Source organism: Hemiscyllium ocellatum, chromosome 14, assembly GCF_020745735.1.
Source record: "Hemiscyllium ocellatum isolate sHemOce1 chromosome 14, sHemOce1.pat.X.cur, whole genome shotgun sequence".
Classification (NCBI taxonomy): domain Eukaryota; kingdom Metazoa; phylum Chordata; class Chondrichthyes; order Orectolobiformes; family Hemiscylliidae; genus Hemiscyllium; species Hemiscyllium ocellatum.
This window is the reverse complement of record NC_083414.1, coordinates 61,168,276-61,192,857: the sequence shown is the minus strand read 5'-3', so window position 1 is coordinate 61,192,857 and position 24,582 is coordinate 61,168,276.

Sequence of the window (24,582 nt, the reverse complement as noted above, 5' to 3'; positions counted from 1 at the left end):
GAGATGACAGAGGTAGGTTTTTTACACAGGGAGTGGTCAGTGATAGTAGAATCAGAGATGTGAGGGGCATTTAAGCGACTGCTAGACAAGCCCATGGAACGGCGGTAAATTGAGGGGTGCATAGGTTCAGTTGATCTTAGATTAAGAAAAATGCTTGGTACAACATGGTGGGCTGAAGGGCCTGTACTGTGCTTTACTGTTCTATGTTCTATGTAACTTGTAACTCCCCAGACTTACAAGTGGTTACACCCTCTAAGCTAAGACTTAGGCAGCGCACCTGGGAAACCATCAGGAAACTGGGTCTGGTAGTTGCTTTTATACAATTCTGTGCTGCATCTTCCTCCTGCATCTGTTTCTTATACAATATTCTTTAAATAGCTTTCACTGAATTTTACAATCATTCACTGCACAATTTGGCCTTAAATCAGTTCAAAGGGACATTGTTAATTTATTAAATAAACCAAAATCTTTCTCTTTGTGTGCACAGACTATACTCATTCTGAAAAATATAACTGGCTACTATACACCAATGTGAGAAACATTAATTTAGTCCCCTCTGTTTCCTGTCTTTTAGCTACCTTTCTGTCTAAGTTGCCACTTTACTTTTAAGATAAATACACTTTAATCCTCAGAAGTTACTTACGTAGCACTTTAACAAACACATTGTGAAAATCCACACGCAATACATTTATTGGACTTATTTTTCAATACACACCGCATATTTCCTGAAGAACTTGTTTGTAAAATAGTCAACCATTAATGATTTTGACCTGTCCATTGATAATTTTGGGCTGTGGTTAGAATACAAAATTTGCTGTCGATTTGCAGAAATACTTTTAAGGGAAGTACACGGGGGTTTAAAGAAATGAAAGGCCACGCTGATGTCTCCAAGTGATCTAGAGAGCAAGTATTTTTGGAGCATTAGCACCAACATGGATCTTTGGGCCACTTTTTATGCTGTATATGCAATGTAATAATTTTATGTGTTTGTTGTTGCATTTTTGATATCTTATTTCAAAACTTTTCACAGGGTTGGTGGATCAGAGCATTCTTTCGATAAGTCCTTGTTTCCTACAGGCCATCATAGATTTTTACCTGCTCAATACTCAGGTGACTGGTGAATAGAAACCATCATGTTACCTTCTGCAATTCCAGGGGGCAGTTAATATTACACTGTGCAGGCTGACCTATTTTCTAAATTATAGATAGACTACAAACCTTTCAGAGCTATTTTGAACAATAAGTGGATAATTGAGCATGAACAAAGGTATGATGTAAGATTTACACAAGTTGCAGACTTAACCATCTTTCTTTGAAGAACATAAAGTCTCAAACATCCTTATCTTCTCATGAACACTCCACGTAAGGTGGTTATTGGTCACTGCCTTTAATATAACCTTACATAGAGGTTCATTGTTGGTATTCTGCAGAGATCTGACATAACAATGCTTATGTGCTGATTTCAGATAGACACTTCATTTAGAGACAGAACTACAAATATGTTTGTCAAAATGATAAGAGAAATACAACATGTATTTTTAACATGCCAATAGGTGTGCCTATTAAGAATGCATTCAAAGAAGTTACTTAAATTAAACTGCGCTACCTGTCCATCTTCCTTCCCACCTATCCACTCTACATTCCCTTCCAATCTATCACCATCACACCCTACCTGCATCTACCTACCGCCTTGCCAGCTACCTTCCCCTCCGGCCCAGCCCCATCCCAACCCTTCTATTTATCTCTCAGCCCCCTTCTGCTCCCCCCTTCACATTCCTGATGAAGGGCTTATGCTCGAAACATCGATTCTCCTGCTCCTTGGATGCTGCCTGACTTGCTGTGCTTTATCAATGCCACCCTTTTTCTGCTTGCAAATCTCATCCAGGCCTGAGGATGTACCCACTTTAAATGCTACTGAATACCCTTGCACCTTTCCTCCCTCTCACTCTCCCCCATGTTAGTTTTGTTTAATATTTTACAGTGCTCTGCCCTTATTTCTGTTCCTGCATTATCCATTTCCATTGTGAGGTCTGATGCAAAGTATTTATTTGGGACTGCCCATGTCTTCTGGGTCCACACACAGATTAGCTCTATGGTTACTAATGAATCCTCCTCTTACCCTAATTGTTATCTTCCTTCTTATTTATTTTGAAAATAACCGTTTGGATTTTCCTGTATTCTACCCAACATTGCTTCCTTTTACATTCTTTTTGCTTTTTTTACGTTAAGCTTTAACACTAATTTTTCAATTATGCCCTCTTGTGGTAGAATCTCTAACAGAGAAAATAATTTATTTCCATTTAACGTGTCTTAATATTTTCAAAATTTTCAATACGTACCCCATAATCTTCTAAATTTCAGGAAGTACAATCCTAGTTTTTACAACTTCTCATAATTTAATCCTTGGAGTGCAGGTATCATTACACTGTTAATCTTACACTGCACTCCCTCTAAATTCATACTTCACTCCTGTCTTCACAAAGGATCAACCAAATGACCTACCAGAATTGATGGGGAGCGCAGGCTTTAGTGAGAGGGAGGAGCTGAAGCAAATCTATATTGAAATTGATGTGATGAAGGCTGATAAATCCCCAGAGCCTGATAATCTACATCCCAGAGTACGCAAGGAAGTGGCCCTCAAAATAGTAGATGCATTGGCAGTCGTCTTCCAGGATTCTTTGGACTCTTGGTTTTTTCCTACAGATTTGACGGTAGCTCATGTTACCTTAAAAAGGGAGGTAGAAAGAAAACAAACAATTTATAGAGACAAAACAGACAGATCAGTCAGACTGATGTCAGTCTTGGGAAGATGCTTGAGTCAAGAATTTTAAAAGAGGTTTCTGGCTTGGTCTTCCAGTGGCCTGGTGCGCCGATCTTGTCTCAGCTGCATCTTCAGAGTATTCTATTGTGCTTCAGTCGGCTTTTCCCAAGCCCAGGAGCCATTAACTGAACTGTGATGATCTTTGTCTTAATTTTACTTTAAAAAGATTATTTGATGTGACTTCTGTCATTCATATCGGTGTTGTAATGCGGCAACTTGTAAAACTTTTTTGCTGCATTTCTCATGTAAAAGTACACATGACAATAAATTTCTATTCTATTCTATTTTGCACTTTTCTAATGGTTAATTGCTCCACGTTCCCACCTACCCCCATAAACATTTACCCCTTAGTTAGCAAGCTCTGCTTTAAAAATATTCAAAGACTCTGCTTGCACTACCTTCTCAGGAAGCATTCCAAAGACTTTTGTCCCTCGGTAACAAAAAGAAAATCTCAAAAGAAAAAGACAGAACATGGGTGAATACGGGAATCAAGAATCACAGTACTTCCATTGCAATCTCTGCTTACCTCCACACCACTAATTTTGAATAGTAACTTGTGATAAATATTGATGACCCAATCCTGAGATTAAAAAGGGGTAATTGGTATTGAAGGAGTACTGCACTATCAGATGAGGCATAGTCTGAATGAGACATTAAAACAGGCCTGCCTTTGTAGGGGGATGTGAATATCTTATGAGACTACTTGAAGAAGAACAGAATAGTTCCCTAATGTTCAGTCCAGTGTTTAACATGTTATCTAGCCATTTCTGCATTGCTGTTTATGCGCACAAATTAACTGTGGCACTTCCTACATTACAACAGTGGTTATATTTCAAAAGTCTTTTCCTTAAGATTGGTTAAATAAAAAAGGCTATGTAAGTGCAGGTTTCACCTTTTTCATGATTTATTAATACAATTTGCTGACATTTACATCGTAATAGCATTTTATACAGAACCTGCTGAAATAAAATAAGCATTCAGCCGGACTACAAAGCGATTCATCTATACAGCTTCATTTGAGGAGCAGAGTAAGAATGCTCATGGAACAATTTATAAACCATTTCTCTGCTTTTTCTAATTAAATTGCAGGGTATGACAAGGAGAACTCATAAAAGGTAAATTATAATTGATTTTCTTAAATTCAGTGTCACTGAGAAAAGGCACATTTTGTTGAAGATTTTCATCTCTGATTCATCAGGAGAGTTGAATAATTATCAATGTAAATCTTCACACATTTAGGATTATCTAGCAAATATTGTCCAACTGCAGAATCAGACCTAAAATTGAATACTGTGTCCTAAATTTTGCAAGCATGGGCGGGTTGCATATGATCAATACCTTGCTTACTGCCAAAGGGCGATACTGCTTTGGGATTAGTGGGCGGCACGGTGGCACAGTGGCTTGCACTGCTGCCTCACAGTTCCAGAGACCCGGGTTCAATTCCCGCCTCAGGCAACTGACTGTGTGGAGTTTGCACATTCTCCCTGTGTCTGTGTGGGTTTCCTCCCACAGTCCAAAGATGTGCGGGTCAGATGAATTGGCCATGCTAAATTGCCTGTAGTGTTAGGTGTAGGGGTATGGGTGGGTTGCGCTTCGGCGGGTCGGTGTGGACTTGTTGGGTCGAAGGGCCTGTTTCCACACTGTAAGTAATCTAAATCTATGGTCCACCAAGTGTTTGGGATATATGCCTACATACCTGGCATTACAATGCTACTGAAATTCATTGACTACATTTCACAGTTGTGTAATAGGCAGGAAGTCTTTTTAGCTTCACCAATTTAAGATTGTCAGTCAGGTTGACAGTGGAGTGTACTTGGGTATACTGGGAGCTACACAGTTTGTTGCAAAGAGAAAAAAAAAGTGTGTGCAGACACTACACCCATTTCAACTCAACAAAATAAGTGATAGCTAAATCTAAACAAAGTCCAGGAACTAAGTCAATCATTGTTAACAGCTATATTCCCACACAGGCTCCACCTGCTAACCAATCAGCACTCTCTCCTTACACAGTTTTCCCCTTTTATTGGTGTTCTGGTGAGTGGTAGATGAAAAGCTTACACAAAATGTGAACCTTTTGTGCAATACTAAAGTTCTGTGCTATCAAATAATCACTTGGATCAAAAAATACATCTTTACTCAAACAGGTGAGCAACAGGCTTCCAGATTGAACAGTGAATGAAAAGTCAGGGGTGATTTTAGAAGCTATTGGGATGGTTAATGATTTTGGATGGACTGAATGGCTTCCCTTCCTCATGATTACTTTATGGATCTCCTGGATTACTCCATTTTTGATAAGGCTAGATTTATGCCTCAGAAGCCATACTCAAATGGTTATTTTGATTACATTTGTCAAATTGCATCTTTCTAACATAATCTAGGATAAGTCAAAGATAAGAAGGATCCAAATAGAAAATTAAAGGTAATCTCTCAGTAAAATCCACTCCCACATTTAAGCATCAGCAATTTGTCATCATTACTGCTTTCACCTCTGTTATTGTTAGCTGGCTAATTTGTTCAGATGTGTATCACTGTTTAAGTAAAAATGGTCTTTCTTGCATGTACTTTAATACCATAGGCTGCTAATGCTATGATGATGATGGTGCAGTTCAATTATTGAACATACACGCTTTTTCTGCATACAAGTGAGTTAAAATATTAACCAGTTTGGAATTCTTCATATGGAAAGCAGGAGACTGAGAGTGATCCCCAATATGAAGCAGTTTAAGCAGGAGATGTAGAGAAGACATTTTCACTTCTGGAAATTTCAAAACTAGTGTTCATAAAGCTGAGGTGGTTACTGCTAAATCCAATGAGAACTTCATGAGAAATTCCTTTCCCAAAGATTTCAGGTTATGAAGAAAGGCTGCAATTTTTTTTCACTGGAGGTTGAGAGATGACCTGATAGAAGTTTATAAAATCATGAGGGATATAGATCAGGTTAATGGTAGTTGTCTTTTCTCTAAGACTGGGGATTTCAAGAGTAGGGGGCACATTTATAAGATGAGAGGACAGAGATTTAAAAAAGACATGAGGGGCAAATATTTTACACGGAGGGTGGTTCGTGAGTGGAATGAACTTTCTGATGAAGTGGTGGATGTAGGCACAATTACAATGTTTACAAGAGATTTTGATAAGTGCATGAATAGGAAAGCTTTGGAGGGATATGGGCCAGGAGCACGCAAGTGGGACTAGTTTAGTTTGGGATTAAGTTCGGTGTGGACTGGTTTGACTGATGGGTCTGTTTGTGTGCTGTATGACTCAGAGTGTGAACATGTTGAGTGCTAGTGAAGCAATTAGTACAGATGGAGGTGCTATCTCCTCTCTGTAGTTGAACAGTTCCCCCTGGAGTCACAATCCAAGTTTTGTCAATCAACTGATCATGATCTTCATGGCAAGGCAACTTCAAGAAAAGTGCAGAGAGCAACAGAAACTTCTGTACATGGTCTTCTTAACTTCACAAAGTTTGACTCTGTTGATCAAGTAAGAATGTCCTTTCTTTAATTTTATGACAGAAATCTATCCTACCCTGCATGACTGCAAATGAGCTCTGATCCTTACCCAACAATCCACCCAATACTTATGCAAACTGGTCTTGAGTAAGGCACTGTCATGGCATCAATAGTCTTCTGTATCTTCTTTTGCACAACATTCATTCCGTATCCATAATGTTCCCTGGTGATGAAATTTAGAATGCACAGAAAAGATTGTGCTGATTCTAACAGGTGTAAAGAGGCCCTGGATTCTTCTGAAATAAAAGCAAAAATTGCTGGAGAAATTCAGCAGGTCTGGCAGTGGAGAGAGAAACCAGTTAACATTTCAAGTTCAATATGACCCTTATTCGGGTCCTGACGCTGCCAGACTCAGAGTTTCTACAATCATTTCTGTTCATATTTCAGATTTACAACTTCTGCAGTATTTTGACTTTGTCCTAGATTCTCTTGCCTAGCTATGCTTTGGTTGTATTGCATTTTGGTGAGACAACATTATCTTTGCTTTACACATGTTACAATAAAATAAAAACTCACGAACCTCTGGCACAATTTGTGCAGATTTGGTTCCATAATAATTTTAGGGGAAAAAAATCTCTCCTGACAGTAATAAAAAAATAGTTTTGTAAGAAGCAAGTCTTAATGTCTCATCTGACTGGTAAAAGATTAATGAGCAAGTATTTGAGTAATAGGCTGAATGAGCATTCAAATATCACATTTTATAATTTTTGACAGCTTAATATATTGACATGAATACCTTCAATGTCCTATTTTGTATATGTATGTATATATATATTCCTTCTACTAAATTGAATCAAGAAGTTTTTCAATGTGTTTGAACATATGACATACATTGATTTATAAACTTGAGTATATTCAGCGGCATGTCATAAGTGAATGTATATCACTTATTCAGTCATACAGGATTGATGTGTGAGATTTTATTATAAGTACTTACAACATCATAAATGATCTACTCTTTTTTTTACAAGGTCAAGCATTAGACAGGGGACAAAACATATCAGAGGAAAACTAATGGCTGGTTTATTTTATTCAAGACTCACAACACGACTGAAAGGTCTTTATTTGCCGATGAGTGTATTTGCATGAGAAGAAGTGAAAATCAAACCATGATTCAGTGGATCTACTCTTTCCCTGAATGAGGAAGATTATTGCAGTCTTGATGATTGTTACAAGTAGCTTGTAACTTCCTTTTTTCTCTATATTTCATACTTACAAAAGTCAATTTTGGCTCAGTGCTTGCTTTTTCTCTTTCCAAGTTTATATTCTCACTTCAGAAATGATGGCACAAAATGTAGACTCTTCGAGGAGAAAGTGAGGTCTGCAGATGCTGGAGATCAGAGCTGAAAATGTGTTGCTGGAAAAGCGCAGCAGGTCAGGCAGCATCCAAGGAACAGGAGATTCGACGTTTCGGGCATAAGCCCTTCTTCTGGAATCAAAATGTAGACTGACAACTTAGTGTCATGTTGAAAAAATGTTGCACTCCTGAAAACACCATCTGTTGGATTGTGGGCCCTCTTGGGTGGATCCTATTTTAGATTAGATTACTTACAGTGTGGAAACAGGCCCTTCGGCCCAACAAGTCCACACCGACCCGCCGAAGCGCAACCCACCCATTCCCCTACATTTACCCCTTTACCGAACACTACGGGCAATTTAGCATGGCCAATTCACCTGACCCGCACATCTTTGGACTGTGGGAGGAAACCGGAGCACCCGGAGGAAACCCACGCAGACACGGAGAGAATGTGCAAACTCCACACAGTCAGTCGCCTGAGTCAGGAATTGAACCCCGGTCTCTGGCGCTGTGAGGCAACAGTGCTAGCCACTATTGTGAAGGAGAACAATGGACCCTTCTTTTCCTGCTAAAGTAGAATATTTTGTTTTAATCAAATTGCCCCTTGTGGGACCATATTGTTCTCTGAACCAGCAGTGTATCAGGAAAGTAAACATACCTTTGCTCTAAGAATAGCTACTGAGCATCTTTGTAAGGTGCTATATCACCAATATCTCAGATTACACGGAATGGAGACCTGAATCTGTAAGGTTCCCCCTAACATCTCTTATGGTTGAATCAAGGATCATTGACAATCATTGAGGAGAAAGTGAGGACTGCAGATGCTGGAGATCAGAGCTGAAAATGTGTTGCTGGAAAAGTGCAGCAGGTCAGGCAGCATTCAAAGAGCAGGAGAATCGATGTTTTGGGAATGAGCCCTTCTTCAGCTCATTGACAATCATTGACAAGGATATGGGCTATCTTCCATTAGCAAACTGGACCTGGTTGTAGTGCAGATGTGTCAAATGTACATAAATTGTGTTTAATTATACACAGACAGTGTTTAAAAAATGAAAAATGGAACTGTAAAATGAGTCCAGAGAATTGATAATCAAAAGTAAAAATGAATTGAAGAGATTTTGCATCATTCTTCACCATATAGGATAGAAGGAACATCTCAGAAGATTCCATAAATCTGGAAATGGAAGGGACAGAGGAATTCAGGAAAATTACAATCACCAGAGAAGTGATACAGAGTACTTTTGGGAACAATAGACTAGCAAATGATTGGATTCTGACTGAGTTCATCTTAGAGTTGAAAAGGAATTTGCTAATGAGATTTTCCAAAGCTCTTTTGATTAACTTGGAAGATAGTAAGAAGAGAAAAACTGTAAAGCACTTGGATTAACAGCTGACATGCAGAAAATGTTAGAATTTGTTATTAAAGATATTATAGCAGAGTCCAAGGTACTCAGGGAAGAGATAACATGGTTTTATGAAAAGATAAGAGGTATAACCAATCAGTTGGAATTATTTGAAAAACATAACACTTGCTTTGGATAAAGGGGAGCAAGTGTGGGGTGCTGTAAGATTGATAAAATGCATTTGATAAGATGCTCATTAAAAGTTTTGTTATGGAAGGTGTAATAGCTCATGATGTAGGGGATTGTATATTGGTGTGAATAGAACATAGAACATAGAACATAGAAAAATACAGTGCAGTACAGGCCCTTCGGCCCTCGATGTTGCGCCGACCGAAGCCTACCTAACCTACACTAGCCCAATAACCTCCATATGCTTATCCAATGCCCGCTTGAATGACCATAAAGAGGGAGAGTCCACCACTGATACTGGCAGGGCATTCCATGAACTCACGACTCGCTGAGTAAAGAATCTACCCCTAACATCTGTCCTATACCAACCTCCCCTTAATTTAAAGCTGTGTCCCCTAGTAACAGCTGACTCCATGCTCGGAAAAAGGTTCTCACTGTCAACCCTATCTAAACCCCTAATCATCTTATACACCTCTATCAAATCTCCCCTAAACCTTCTTTTCTCCAATGAGAACAGCCCCAAGTGCCTCAGCCTTTCCTCATATGATCTTCCTACCATGCCAGGCAACATCCTGGTAAACCTCCTCTGCACTCGTTCCAATGCCTCCACATCCTTCCTATAGTATGGCGACCAAAACTGCACACAATACTCCAGATGAGGCCGCACCAGAGTCTTAAACAACTGCAACATGACCTCAGGACTCTGGAACTCAATTCCTCTACCAATAAAGCCCAGTACGCCATATGCCTTCTTCACAGCACTATTTACCTGGGTGGCAACTTTCAGAGATCTGTGTACATGGACACCAAGATCCCTCTGCTCATCCACACTACCAAGTAGCCTACCATTAGCCCAGTAATCCATCTTCTTGTTACTCCTACCAAAGTGAATGACTTCACACTTAGCTATTGAACTCCATTTGCCACCTTTCTGCCCAGCTCTGCAACTTATCTATATCCCGCTGTAACCTGCCACATCCTTCTTCGCTGTCCACCACTCCACTGATTTTCATATCATCCGCAAACTTGCTCACCCAGCCTTCAAGCCCCTCCTCCAGGTCATTTATAAAAATGACAAACAGCAATGGTCCCAAAACAGATCCTTGTGGAACACCGCTAGTAACTGCACTCCAAGATGAACCTTTACCATCAACTACTACCCTTTGTCTCCTTCCAACCAGCCAATTCCTAATCCAAACCTCTAATGCACCCTCAATGCCATACCTCCGTATTTTTTGCAGTAGCCTACCATGGGGTACCTTATCGAAAGCCTTGCTAAAATCCATATACACCACATCTACTGCTTTACCCTCGTCCACTTCCTTGGTCACCTTCTCAAAGAACTCAATAAGGTTTGTGAGGCACGACCTGCCCTACACAAAACCATGCTGACTATAAATTGTCTGACTAACAGAAAGCAGAGATTGGGTATAACTACTGTTTTCAGGTTGGTTATATGTAACAACTGGTTAGGGACCTCAGCTTTTACAATTTATGTAAATGACTGAGGAACAGAGACAGAGGTCTCTTGTGGTGCAGTGGTAGCATTGCTACCTCTAGACTAGAAATCCTAGGTTCAAATCCCCCCTGGAGGTGTGTGATAACATCTCTAAACTGGTTGGTTAGAAAATATCTGAGGGAAGGACAAGAAGTATGATTGTCAAATCTCTTGATAACACAAAAATAGGAGGGAGAGTAAGTTGTGAAGAGGATATGAGAAGCCATAAAAAGATAATGAAAACGTCTATTGTGGCTGAAAGAATAAAAAGAAATGCATGTTATCTAAATGATGGGAGATAGTAGAACTCTGAGCTGCAGAAGGATCTGGGTGAAGTTTAGAGAATGTTTACTAGATTAATACCTGCAATGAGTGGGTTGTCAAATGGTTAGGTTAGAAAGTTTAGGCTGTAGTGCTGGACATTACAACTGTAAGACGAGACCTGATTGAAGTATATAAAATCCTCCAGGATCAGTAGGTGTGGAGAGAATGTTTCCTCTTGTGGGAGAACCTAGAACGAAGTGCTCATTAGTTAACCAATGGGAGTAATTCATTTAAAATGGAGATTAGACTTTTTTTTTCCTTCTGGGTGTCGTGAGTATTTTGAACTCTTTTTCTGAAAAAGGTGTTGGAAGCAGAGTCCTTGAATATTTCTCTGGTTGAAGCAGATGGATTCTTGATAAGCAAAGGGGTGAAAGGTTATTGGAGTAGTCAGATTTCAGTTTATAATCAGATCAGATCTTATTGCATGATGGTGCTGGCTCAGGTGACTGCATGGTTTACTTTTGCTCCTCACTGGGCTTGTTAGTGATACGCAGCATGGATTTGTTCATGGAAGGTCCTGTCTCACTAATTTGATTGAGAGTTTTGAGGAGGTGACAAGAATAATTGATGAAGGAAGGGCAGTGGATGTTGTCTATAGATGCTTTTAAGGCATCTGATAAGGTACTTCCTAGCAGGTTGGTAAAGAAGGTTGAGTCATTCTTTCAGCGGAGTAGGTAAGGGCTGTTTGGCAGTTGCTGCTTGAAGGCTCGGTGACATTTGTTTAACGGTTTAAATTTGAAAGTTTTTTTTTAAAAAAGCGCAGAGCGGACCCGGAAGCTGGTGTAGCGCAAGCTTACCTAGATAAGTTGTTTTCCTATAAAGGCGCGCAGGAGAGGAACCCGAGGCACTACAGGGGTAGTGCCTCCCACCCGCCCTCCTCCTCTAACCTAATAATAAGACCCGTTTTGGTAAGAAGGTAAGTGCTGCATTTTGCTTATTCTCGTGTTTAGACCTAGTTTTTTTTTAAAGGTTACTTTTAGAGGGATGGCAGCGAAGGCAGTGCAATGTTCCTCTTGCAACATGTTTGAGGTGAGGGATGCCATGGTCGTCCCTGCTGATTACACTTGCAGGAAGTGCACCCATCTCCAGCGCCTCCAAGACCGTGTTAGGGAACTGGAGCTGGAGTTGGATGAACTTAGGATCATTCGAGAGGCAGAGGGGGTCATAGATCAAAGCTTTAGTGAAGTAGTAACTCCAAAGATTGCAGACAGATGGGTGACAGTGAGGGGGACTGGGAGGAAGCAGCCAGTGCAGGGACCCCTTGCGGCCGTTCCCCTCAAGAACAAGTATACCATTTTGGATACTTGTGGGGGGATGACTTACCAGGGATAAGCAATGGGGTTCAGGCCTCTGGCACGGAGCCTATCCCCGTTGCTCAGAAGTGAAGGGTGGAGAAGAGCAGAGCAATAGTTATTGGAGACTCAATAGTTCGGGGCACAGATAGGCAGTTTTGTGGGGGCGAGAGAGACTCACGTTTGGTATGTTGCCTCCCAGGTGCAAGGGTACATGATATCTCTGATCGTGTTTTCCGGGTCCTTAAGAGGGAGGGGGAGCAGCCCGAAGTTGTGGTCCACATTGGCACCAACGACATAGGTAGGAAGAGGGATGAGGATGTTAGGCAGGCTTTCAGGGAGCTAGGTTGGAAGCTCAGAGTTAGAACAAACAGAGTTGTTGTCTGTGGTTTGTTACCCGTGCCACATGATAGAGAGTTGAGGAATAGGGAGAGAGAGAGCAGTTAAATGCGTGGCTACAGGGATGGTGCAGGAGGGAGGGATTCCGGTTTCTGGATAACTGGAGTTCTTTCTGGGGAAGGTGGGACCTCTATAAACAGGATGGTCTACACCTGAACCTGAGGGGCACCAGTATCCTTGAGGGGAGGTTTGCTAGTACTCTTTCAGGGGTTTAAACTAATTCTGCAAAGGGGCATGGGAACCTAGACTGTAGCTTTAGGGTGAAGGACCTGGAGTGTAGGGAGGTTAGGAACATAGCATCAATCTCGAAGGAGGGTGCCTGTAAACAGGAAGGTGGCTTGAAGTGTGTATACTTCAATGCGAGAAGAATACGAAATAAGGTAGGTGAACTTGCAGCGTGGGTTGGTACCTGGGAGTTCGATGTTATGGCTATTACAGAGACATGGGTAGAACAGGGACAGGATTGGCTGTTGCAGGTTCCAGGGTTTAAATGTTTTAGTAGGGTCAGAGGTGGGGGTAAAAGAGGTAGTTTGGGCTGAGCTTAGAAGTAGGAAAGGTGAGGTCACCCTGTTAGGAGTTTTCTACAGGCCTCCTAATAGTCCTAGAGACGTAGAAGAAAGGATTGCAAGGATGATTCAGGAGAAGAGTGAAAGTAATAGGGTGGTTATTATGGCGGACTTTAACTTTCCAGATATTGACTGGGAAAGCTATAGCTCGAGTACGTTAGATGGGTCGGTTTTTGTCCAATGTGTGCAGGAGGGTTTCCTGACACAATATGTAGACAGGCCAACAAGAGGTGAGGCCATGCTGGATTTGGTTCTGGGTAATGAATCAGGCCATGTGTTAGAATTGGAGGTAGGTGAGCACTTTGGGGACAGTGACCACAATTCGGTGACTTTTACTCTAGTGATGGAGAGGGATAAGTGTGCACTGCAGGGCAAGAGTTATAGCTGGGGGCAGGGAAATTATGATGCGGTGAGGCATGACTTAGGATGCGTGGCTTGGAAAAGTAGGCTTCAAGGGAAGGGTGCAATCGATATGTGGAGCTTGTTCAAGGAGCAACTACTGAGTGTCCTTGATAAGTATGTACCTGTCAGGCAGGGAGGAAAGGGTAGTATGAGGGAGCCGTGGTTTAATAAGGAATTGGAATCCCTTGTTAAAGGGAAGAGGGTGGCCTATGTAAAGATATGGTGTGAAGGTTCAATTGGGGTGATTGAGAGTTATAAGGTAGCCAGCAAGGATCTAAAGACAGAGCTAAGAGCAGCAAGGAGGGGACATGAAAAGTCCTTCGTTGGTAGGATTAGGGAAAACACAAAGGCTTTCTATAGGTATGTCAGGAATAAAAGAATGACTAGGGTAGGAATAGGTCCAGTCAAGGATAGTAGTGGGAAGTTGCGTGTGGAGGCTGAAGAAATTGGGGAGACACTGAATGAATACTTTTCGTCAGTATTCACTCAGGAACAGGACATTGTTGCCGATGTGAATATTGAGTCACAATTAATTAGAATGGATGGCTTTGAGGTATGTAGAGAAGAGGTGTTGGAAATTCTGGAAAGGGTGAATATAGATAAGTCCACTGGGCCTGATGGCATTTATCCTAGGATTCTCTGGGAAGCAAGGGAGGAGATTGCAGAGCCATTGGCCTTGATTTTTATGTCCTTGTTGTCTACAGGAATAGTGCCAGAAGACTGGAGGATAGCAAATGTAGTTCCCTTGTTCAAGAAGGGGAGTAGGGATAACCCTAGTAACTATAGGCCGGTGAGTCTTACCTCTGTTGTAGGCAAAGTCTGAGAGAGAATTGTAAGGGATAGGATCTGGATAGGAATAATGTGATCAAGGATAGTCAGCATGGTTTTGTGAAGGGCAGGTCGTGCCTCACAAACCTTACTGAATTCTTTGAGAAGGTGACTAAGGAGGTGGATGAGGGTAAAGCAGTAGATGTGATGTATATGGATTTTAGTAAGGCGTTTGATAAGGTTCCCCATGGTAGGCTACTGCAAAAAATACGGAGGTATGGCATTGAGGGTGAGTTGGAGGTTTGGATTAGGAATTGGCTGGTTGGAAGGAGACAGAGGGTAGTAGTTGATGGTAAAGGTTCATCTTGGAGTGCAGTTACCAGTGGTGTTCCGCAAAGATCTGTTTTGGGACCATTGCTGTTTGTCATTTTTATAAATGACCTGGAGGAGGGGCTAGACGGTTGGGTGAGCAAGTTTGCGGATGATACGAAAGTCGGTGGAGTTGTTGACAGTGAGGAAGGATGTGGCAGGTTACAGCGGGATATAGATAAGTTGCAGAGCTGGGCAGAAAGGTGGCAAGTGGAGTTCAATGTAGCTAAGTGTGAAGTGATTCACTTTAGTAAGAGTAACAAGAAGATGGGGTACTGGGCTAATGGTCGGATACTTGGTAGTGTGGATGAGCAGAGGGATCTTGATGTCCATGTACACAGATCTCTGAAAGTTGCCACCCAGGTAAATAGTGCTGTGAAGAAGGCATATGGCATACTGGCTTTTATTGGTAGAGGAATTGAGTTCCAGAGTCCTGAAGTCATGTTGCAGTTGTATAAGAATCTGGTATGGCCGCATCTGGAGTATTGTGTGCAGTTTTGGTCACCATACTATAGGAAGGATGTGGAGGCAGAGGAGGTTTACCAGGATGTTGCCTGGTATGGTAGGAAGATCGTATGAGGAAAGGCTAAGGCATTTGGGGATGTTTTCATTGGAGAAAAGAAGGTTTAGGGGTGACTTGATAGAGGTGTACAAGATGATTAAGGGTTTAGATAGGGTTGACCATGAGAACCTTTTTCCACATATGGAGTCAGATATTATGAGGGGGCATAGCTTTAAATTAAGGGGTGGTAGGTATAGGAGAGATGATAGGGGTAGATTCTTTACTCAGCGAGTCGTGAGTTCATGGAATGTCCTGCCAGTAACAGTGGTGGACTCACCCTCTTTATGGGCATTTAAACCGGCATTGGATAGGCATATGGAGGATAGTGGGCTAGTGTAGTTTAGGTGGGCTTGGATCGGTGCAACATCGAGATCCGAAGGGCCTGTACTGCGCTTTTTTCTATGTTCTATGTTCTATGAGTCTCTTGGTATCTGGGGTGAGCTGGCTGGGTGGATACAGAACTGGCTTGGTCATTGAAGGCAGGATAGGAATGGAGATCAGTAACTAGCGGCTTTCCTCAGGGATCGATGCTGGGAACTTGGTAATATGTAACATATTAGGTGAGGTTCCCTACAGTATGGAAACAGGACATTTAGCCCAACAAGTCCACACTGACCCTCCGAGTAACCCACCCAGATCCAACCCCCTAATTAATGCACCTAACATTTTGGACAATTTTTAGCATGATCAATTAACCTGGGCTGCACATCTTCAGATTGTGGGAGGAACCTGGAGTACCCAGAGGAAACCCACACCGACGTGGGGAGAATGTGCAAAATCCTCACAGACAGTCACCTGAGGTAGGAATTGAACCAATCAGGTCCCTGGCGCTGTGAGGCAGCAGTGCTAACCATTGAGCCACCATGCCACCCCAAATGATCTGAAGGAAAACGTACGTGGTCTGATTACCAAGTTTGTGGATGACACCAAAATTGACAGAGTTGCAGATAGTGAAGAGGATTGTCAAATGATACAGCAGGATGTAGAGAGGTTGCAGATTTGGCAGAGAAATGGCAGCTGATGCTTAATCCAGATAAATGTGAGGTGATGCATTTTGAAGATCAAATTCAGTACAAATTATACAATAAATGGAAGCATCCTCAGGAACATTGACATAACGAGAGATCTGGGTGTACATGCCCACAGATCTCTGAAAATGGCAACTTGGTGGTTAAGAAAGCATACAGCTTGCTTGCCTTGATTGGCCGGGGCAAAGTTGGCAAATGATGTTACAGCTGCACAAAACTTCAGTTAGGCCACATTTGGAATATTGTTTACAGTTCTGGTCGCTAAGCGAATTCTTTGGAGAGGGTGCAGAAAAGTTTACCAGGTTGTTATCTGGTCTGGAGGGTTTTAGTTATAAGGAGAGATTGGATAAATGTGGAAATATTTTCACTGGAAAGACAGAAGCTGAGGAGTGACCTGATAGTATTCAAAATTGTAAGAGGCATAGATAGGATGGATAGTCAGAGGCTTTTTACCAGGATGGAAAGTTCAATTACAAGAGGGTGCAGGTTCAAGGTAAGAGGGAAAAAGTTTCGGGGAAAATGTTTCACATAGAGGGTGGTGGGTGCCTTGATCGCACGAGAACACATATTAGCGACGTCTAATGTGTAGCTTGATAGATGTGTGAATGGGAGGTGAACAAATGGATAGAAATCACCTATGGGCAATACGTAGAGTGTGTAAATAAGGAATCGGAATTGGTGGGCCAAAGAATCTGCTCCTGTGCTGTATTGAATTGCATTGTATTGCATAACTTTTACGAAAGTAAAAGAATTTTAGATGATTTTCGCAATGGGGATATGATTTTTAAAAAAATTACAAAATGATTGACTGAAGCATCTCTTATTCTTTTATTTATGGTCTAACTGTGTTGATTTGTAAATATTTTTGTTAAAACTGTATTAATGTTATAATTGGTGGAATTGACTCACAGCACTGAGCAAACCAAGTCACAGAAATAAATACCAGAAGCATAATCAGTAATATAAATGGCTCAGCAGGCATGTCAATTCTATCCATTTGCTAATTCAGCTGCTCAATGCTATCAAAATCAAGTCCAAGTCTAATCTCAGTAGTTCCTTCAGATCACACTGTTTGACCAATTCACCTCCACTGGCTCCCTATCCTAATCAACGTTAACACCTCCCTCACCCTCTGCATCAGGCAGGCTGAGGGTTTATTCCAATACAAGCATGCGTTTCTTCATCAGCAATACACTTCTCCTCATACCATGTCGTTAAACCCATCATGCTGGGCAGTAAAATCTGAGGACCTACAGCATTCACCAAAAATCACGCCTGCATCATAAATCCCACTACATATCTGGTGGGCTTTGATCTCCACAAGAATGGTGAGCCCTTTTAAAGCATTTCTAGACTGATCATGGCTTCTGATTGGGGTCCAAAGTCGCTGGGGTCACTAGGACCATGCAAGCTAGCAACTGGCATGTGGTCCAAACAACGACTCACATTATTGAGAAGTGTCAACTGAATAAACTTGAAGATGGCTTAAAGACCTCCACAGCCATGATGTGATAATGCACATCATAATAAATAAACAAAAATAGAGTATATGCGAATCAAAGTCATTTCAGCAGCTAGAGCAGAAGAGGAGATTATGATGATTCGAAGTAAAATTTTCCTTTTTATAAAATGGCTTTTATTGAAAGTGGTAGCTGGAACAAAATTGTCCTGGGTGCTTGAAATCCCTTTGAATATATCGTGCCAAATCTTAATAGGATCCCGGAAAAAAAAGTCTCATACTCATTGTGAATGTGCACTTCTGGGTTAGTCTGGATGTCAGAAGAAGTTCCATTAAGTATCCCAGGAAAATGCATTTATAGTTATATAATAAAAAAAATTTGATTTGCTTTAATTTAAGAAAATTGACATCAATATTGATTTTTGTTAGTTCATTAGTACAATGAACTGTCAGTAGTTAATAATCTGCAGAGGAAGGAGATGCTGTGTAATACTTTTTTGTCACTTTGTGACAAATTACAGTAATCATTGTCCTATTAGCTGCCATCATTCACTATCAATGCAAAGCCTAAAACATTTTAATAGTGTCCCAAAAGGTAAACATTAACTTTGTAAATTTCAGAACAAATGTGATTTCTGGTCAGGCTCTCTCAATGGACTTCCTTAAAAGTTATAACTGATTCAAAAGTGAGATATATTTTCGAAAAATTCTTTTTATAAGTTATGTCTCATTAGAAAACTAATAATTCCAAATTGTTTCATAAGTTTTTTTTAACGATCTAGTTTACTAAAATGTTCTAAACTTTAAAAATTCCTTTTCTTTCTTTGCATTTCTTTCAACTAGCAATTATATCAGAAGTAGCTGTCTGCTCTATTTTCCCCAGATAGCCTCATCATGAAGATTTAGTTTATCTCCAACAATGACCAATTCACACAGCTCAATTAATAATTTTGACACAACTGCAGGGGGAATGTAAGCTTTCTTTTATTCTCTATTATTCATACACTTGCATCTCCAATATCTTGTAAGACATCTTTTATTTTATGTCATTATTCAATGTCTGTGCATCTACTTACGCAAAATTAAGGGGTCTAAATTCAATAAAAACCAGTAGATAATATGAATGGTAACTAAGTGACACCAGATGTGCAACTGACTCATTGGTACTGAACAGAGTGAATACTTGGACAATGGGTATAGAGTATGCATGGATATGGAGAATATTAGAAATATGCAGCATTGAGAATATGAGGACCATGGGAAATATAACGGCATGGAGGGCATGGGAGCGTGTGTTGTGGATGGGAGGGGGTGGGTGGGTGGGAGAGAAGGCTGAAAGGTGAGGGTTTCAGTGCCTGACAATCATGATTATAATTGAGCCAGCATCCCAGGAAACAGAGAAGACTCTCCTAATCTGTCAGCCTTACTTTCCATTTGCCTCCAAGGCTATCTCTGACCTTGCTCTGGAGATGGTGGTCCTGTCTCCATCCTATCTTCACCTCACTGGACTTAAACTATGGCAGATGGGTGCCTTCTTACTTGAGATGGCTTTATTGAGTTGGGAATTTTAATCACTCTCACTTCCTATTTCCTTCACAAAGCTCTAGCCCGCATAACAGGAGTGTAATTGCTATTACATGCTTGCTTGGATTAAGCAGCTACCTTCTATTGGGACAACAATATACAAGTATTGTACATATCAAAATAACTGTTTGTCTTCAAATGTATCTTGTACACACCTGTCTTAATGACATTCTTGGTGCAAAAAATATTTTTGAGTTAATTGAGTGTAGCATAGACCAGTAGCATTTTCATAGAATCATAGAATCCTTACAGTGAGGAAGCAAGCCATTCGTCCCATCGAACTGACCCTCTGAAGAGCATCCCACGCAGCCAGACGCACACACGCGCGCATATACACACACGCACACACACACACACCCCTTATCCCTACAATCTTGCATTTCCTATGGCTAATCAACCTAACCTGCACATCTCTGGACACTATGGGTAATTTTAGCATCGCCAATCCACCTAGCCTGCATATCTTTGGACTGAGCCTTTATCTTGTTGTTGCTCATTGTGGGTGTGTCAGATGTTGAAAAGCCTTTCAAACTGTTGTTAACTTAATTTTTGTTGAACAGGAAAACTAAATAATTGAATGAACAAAAATGGAACATTTGCTTTTAGGAAAAAACAGGAGCTTTCTGCCTTTCGAACAATGACAAATTTACAGTCAATAACTAATGATCCTGCACTGCTCACATTTATTGGAAATTAGTGTCCTGTCTCCATCCTATCCCCACCTCATTGAAAATATGGCAGATCAGCGCCTCCTTACTGGAGATGGCTTTATGGAGTGGGGAATTTTAACAACTCGCACTTCCGATTTCCTTCTCAAACCTCCAGCCCACAAAACAGGAGTATAATTGCTGTAACGTGTTTGCTCCCATTAATGGTTTGTCGAGTCCAACCCTGCACCACTCTGCCATGCTGAAGCTGATGCCCCTCTTATACAGTGTCCTCAACTTGTCCCTTGGAAGATCAGTGCTGGTCTACCAGCTCTTCAGTGTTTATTATATCCTCTCTATGCCTCTCAGCAACACATGCTAGCGTCATGCAGCATGTTCTATCTGGAGGCCTCCCAGCACAGACTGATCCAAGCCTGTCAATCCAAGTGACCTCCCCAAACCTCATGCTCCATCATTTCTTGCACTTGCTGTCATAGATTCACAGAGATGTACAGCACAGAAACAGACACTTTGGTCCATGCCAACAAAAAACCCTAAATAAATTTAGTCCCGTTTGCCAGCATTTGACTCAAATTTCTCTAAACCCTTTCTGTTCATATACCCATCCAGATGCCTCTTAAATGTAATTGCACCAGCCTCCTCCACTTCCACTGGTAGCTCCTTCCACACATGCACCAGCCTTTGCATGAAAAGGTTGCCCCTTAGGTCCCTTTCAAATCTACACCACCCCCTCCCCCCCTCCCCACCGTGCTTAAACCTATGCTCCCTAGTTTTGGACTGCCCCACCCAGGGGAAAAAAACCTAGTGTATTTACCCTAACTAAGGCCCTCATGACTACGCTCACTCATCATTAGTCCTGAATATCTGAACATTCCCAGCTACCTCTTTCACTTAAGTCTTCATCTCCTCACATTATCTTCTACACACAAGTTCAACAGCTTTGTTATGCTAGTCATCATAATATAATGTTTCCTATTGAAGTGACCACCCATGACCTCCCCTTCCCACAGTAGCATGCAACCTGTAATGGCCAATCATCTTTCTTTTCCCTCCTTCCCCACCCCCACCCCCACCCCCACCCCACTTACCTGTTGCGCTGTCCTCCACCACAATTAATGATTCCACTGCATTTGAGTGTGTTGCCTCCAATCTCCACAACTTACTTCTCCAACATAGCCCCGCAGCAGTGGCCCCTGATGTGAAGTGAACAGATCCACAAGATTGACCATGTGCCAAAATCCTGATTAATCATTGGCTCCAACTGATCTGTGGGATTCTGGTCACACCCTGTCAGACCCCCAATCTGGAATCTGTGCAGCTTTCTGACTGATCTCCCATTACTCCCCGGACTGGTTGCATTGGACCTGCAGGAATGACCATGGATCATTGTCTGGGATGTTAATTATAGACTTCCCAACCTGGAGGTACAGAGCAGCTGATTGTCCCTGGACTGAGATTGGAAAATGTCTTTGACTGTCTGTGGCGGGACCCAGCTGACTGATGAGAGATACCTTTGAAGCCACCAATGAAAGGCATGCAACTGTGTTCAGATTGCTTGGGGATTCCATTGTACCACACTCAGATTATACAAATGTGACAATAGATATAGAGTGTGAAGGGCAGTTTCCTGATTATAATGAGCAGGGATCACTTGGAAGAGTCACCAGTAGAGCAGAACCTAACAGAATGCATTAAAATACATTGAAATTTGCAATAATAAGCAGTAGGGCAACAGTTAATTTTGTAATCCTCATTATCTGCTGAACTTAAATGCCACCTTTTTTGAGATGTATGAATGAGGACACCCAAATCCCTCTGTTCTGTAGCTTTTTACAATCTTTCTACATTTAAGTAATATTCAGATCCTCTAATCTGGCTGCAAAAGTGGACAACCTTACATTTGCCCAGATTATATTCTATCTACCACCTCACATAACCTGTCTCTATCCTTCCAGATGATCTCTGTTTCACTCTCACTATAGCTTTCCAATCTATCTTTGCATTCTACACAAACCTGGCTATAATACATTCACTTTTCTCATTCAAGTCATTAGTGTACCTTGTAAATAATTGGGGACCAGCCTGATCCTTGTGGTACATTGTTAGTTACAAGTTGGCACCCTTCCTTATCCTTTGTCTTCTATTAGTTAGCCAATCTTCTAGCCATGCAACTACACTCGAACACCATGGGTTCTTATCTACCCTAATGTGTGGTACCTTATCTGAAAATCCAAATATCCACTGTTTTTCCTTTATCCATCCTGCTTCTTACGTCCTCCAAGAATTCCTGGAAATTTATTTGGCATGATTTCTTCTTTGTGAAGTCCTTCTGACTTTGTTGTTCATATTCTATATTTCTAAATGCCCTGAAAGAAACAATGCATTCTGTTATCCATTAAACCAACCAGAAAATGAACATGCAAGTCCATTGGTGTTAGATAATTCCTACTTTAAAATAGACGTATCATGGCACATACTTAAACTGCATCATCACGTAATAAATCAAATGTGTGATATTCTTTGTTTTGCTGAGGATAATTTTTCCATCATGTGGTAGATACATAGACATAAAGCATGGAAACAGACCCTTCAGTCCAACCAGTCCATGCTGAACATAATCCCAAATTAAACTATTCCCACCTGTCTACTCCTGGCCCATATCCTTCAAACCTTCCTATTCATGTTCTTACCCAAATGTCTTTTAAATGTTGTAATTGTAACCACCTCCACCACTTCCTCTGGAAGTTCATTGCACACGTAAACCAACTTCTGTGTAAAAAAAAATGCCCCCACGTCTTTTTTAAATCTCTGTCCTCTCACCTTCAAACTATGCCCCCTAGTCTTGAAATTCCTCAACCTAGGGTAAAGATAACTACCTATACACCTCGTTATTTTATAAAATTCAATAAAGTCTCCACTTAATGTCTCATGCTCCAATGAAAAAGTCCCAGCCTACCCAGCATCCCCTTTATAAATCAAACCTTCCATACCCAGCAGCATCGTGGTAAATATTTTCTGAACCCTGTCCAGCTTAAAAATATCCTTCCTATAACTTCCCATTACAGATTGTAAGAAACCAGCCAGCACATCCCCCATCTTTGCAGGTTGAATCAAATTTCCATTGCCTTTCTTGGTGCCATCTGCAGATGTGTAAGAGATAGAGACACATTCAATTTAATTTTATTGTTGCTGAACCTAATTACTTTGTTCAGATCAATATATTAATAATGCATTGGTTTCAAAATGGGCACAACTGTTATGACGAACACTGGCAAATAATTAGCTTGTGCTTCAAGTACAAAACAATTGCAATTAGCTGTTATCATGAAGTGCTTTAGTTTGGAGACTGTGTCTTCAAACTTTAATGTATGTTCTATTTCAAAATTCTCAAAGGAGAGATAATAGTTTCCACGACCAACTGTTATACGCAAAAAAAAAGAGCAACTTCAATCTTCTTAGCAGTCAAACTGAATGGTTTACATTAATTCATATAATTAAGTGATCTCTTTGGGCATTAACAAGAGATTTATTAGGAGCACAGGTTAATAACGTATGTGGTGAATAATAGGGGCAATGCTTTTAAACAATGTTTAATTTATTAGTTAGCATGTAGGCTGTGAGGAATGTTGTTTCAATGAAAGTGATAACTCAATCCCTTATTCCAAAGCCTTCCTTGTATTAGATCGGCAAAGTATTCAATTTGCATGCTTTGCAAATGTAGTCTTAAGATACAATAATTGAGAATCTAATTGAAAAAGAAACTAAATTGAAAAGTATTCTGGAGTATTTTATGTAAACTATAAAACAGGTGGCCTTTGACCGATTTATGTCTAACATGATTTAGCAAGTCTGAAGTTTTGTTTTTATTCATTCACAGGATGTGGGCATCATTGGCTGGGCAGCATTTACAAATTCCCAGAGGACAGTTAAGAGTCAACCACATTTCTGTGGGTCTGGACTGACATGTAGGTCAGACCAGGTAAGGATGACAGTTTTCTTCCCTGAGGGACTTGGTGAACCAGATGGATTTTTAAAAATGACAATCAACAACAGACTTGTGGTCATTGCTAAACCTTTAACTCCAGATATTTATGGAATTCAAATCCCACCACTTGCCATGGTGGGTTTTGAACCCAGGCCCCTGGGATATTACTTGGGTCTCTGGTTTAATAGTCTAGCGATGATACCACTAAGCGATCACCTCCTAAATAAATTCTTCAAAACTGAAGATAAAAGAAGGTAGCAAAACACAACATACATATTTTGTGTCAGCTAATGTGGGTAAAACAATCTCTTCACTGGGTATTGCTTAAATTTCTGCAATGTTCCTATGTTAACTTCTAAGAGGGCCCTTTCGCTGGTATTACTTTTCTGTCTTCTCGAATGCTGTTTTAAGACTTCACTGGGTGGGATCATTCAGTTTATGACCAATACAAAGACTGGAGCAGTTCATCAACTTTGCCAATAATTTCCACCCTGTCCTTAATTTACTTGGTCTATCTCA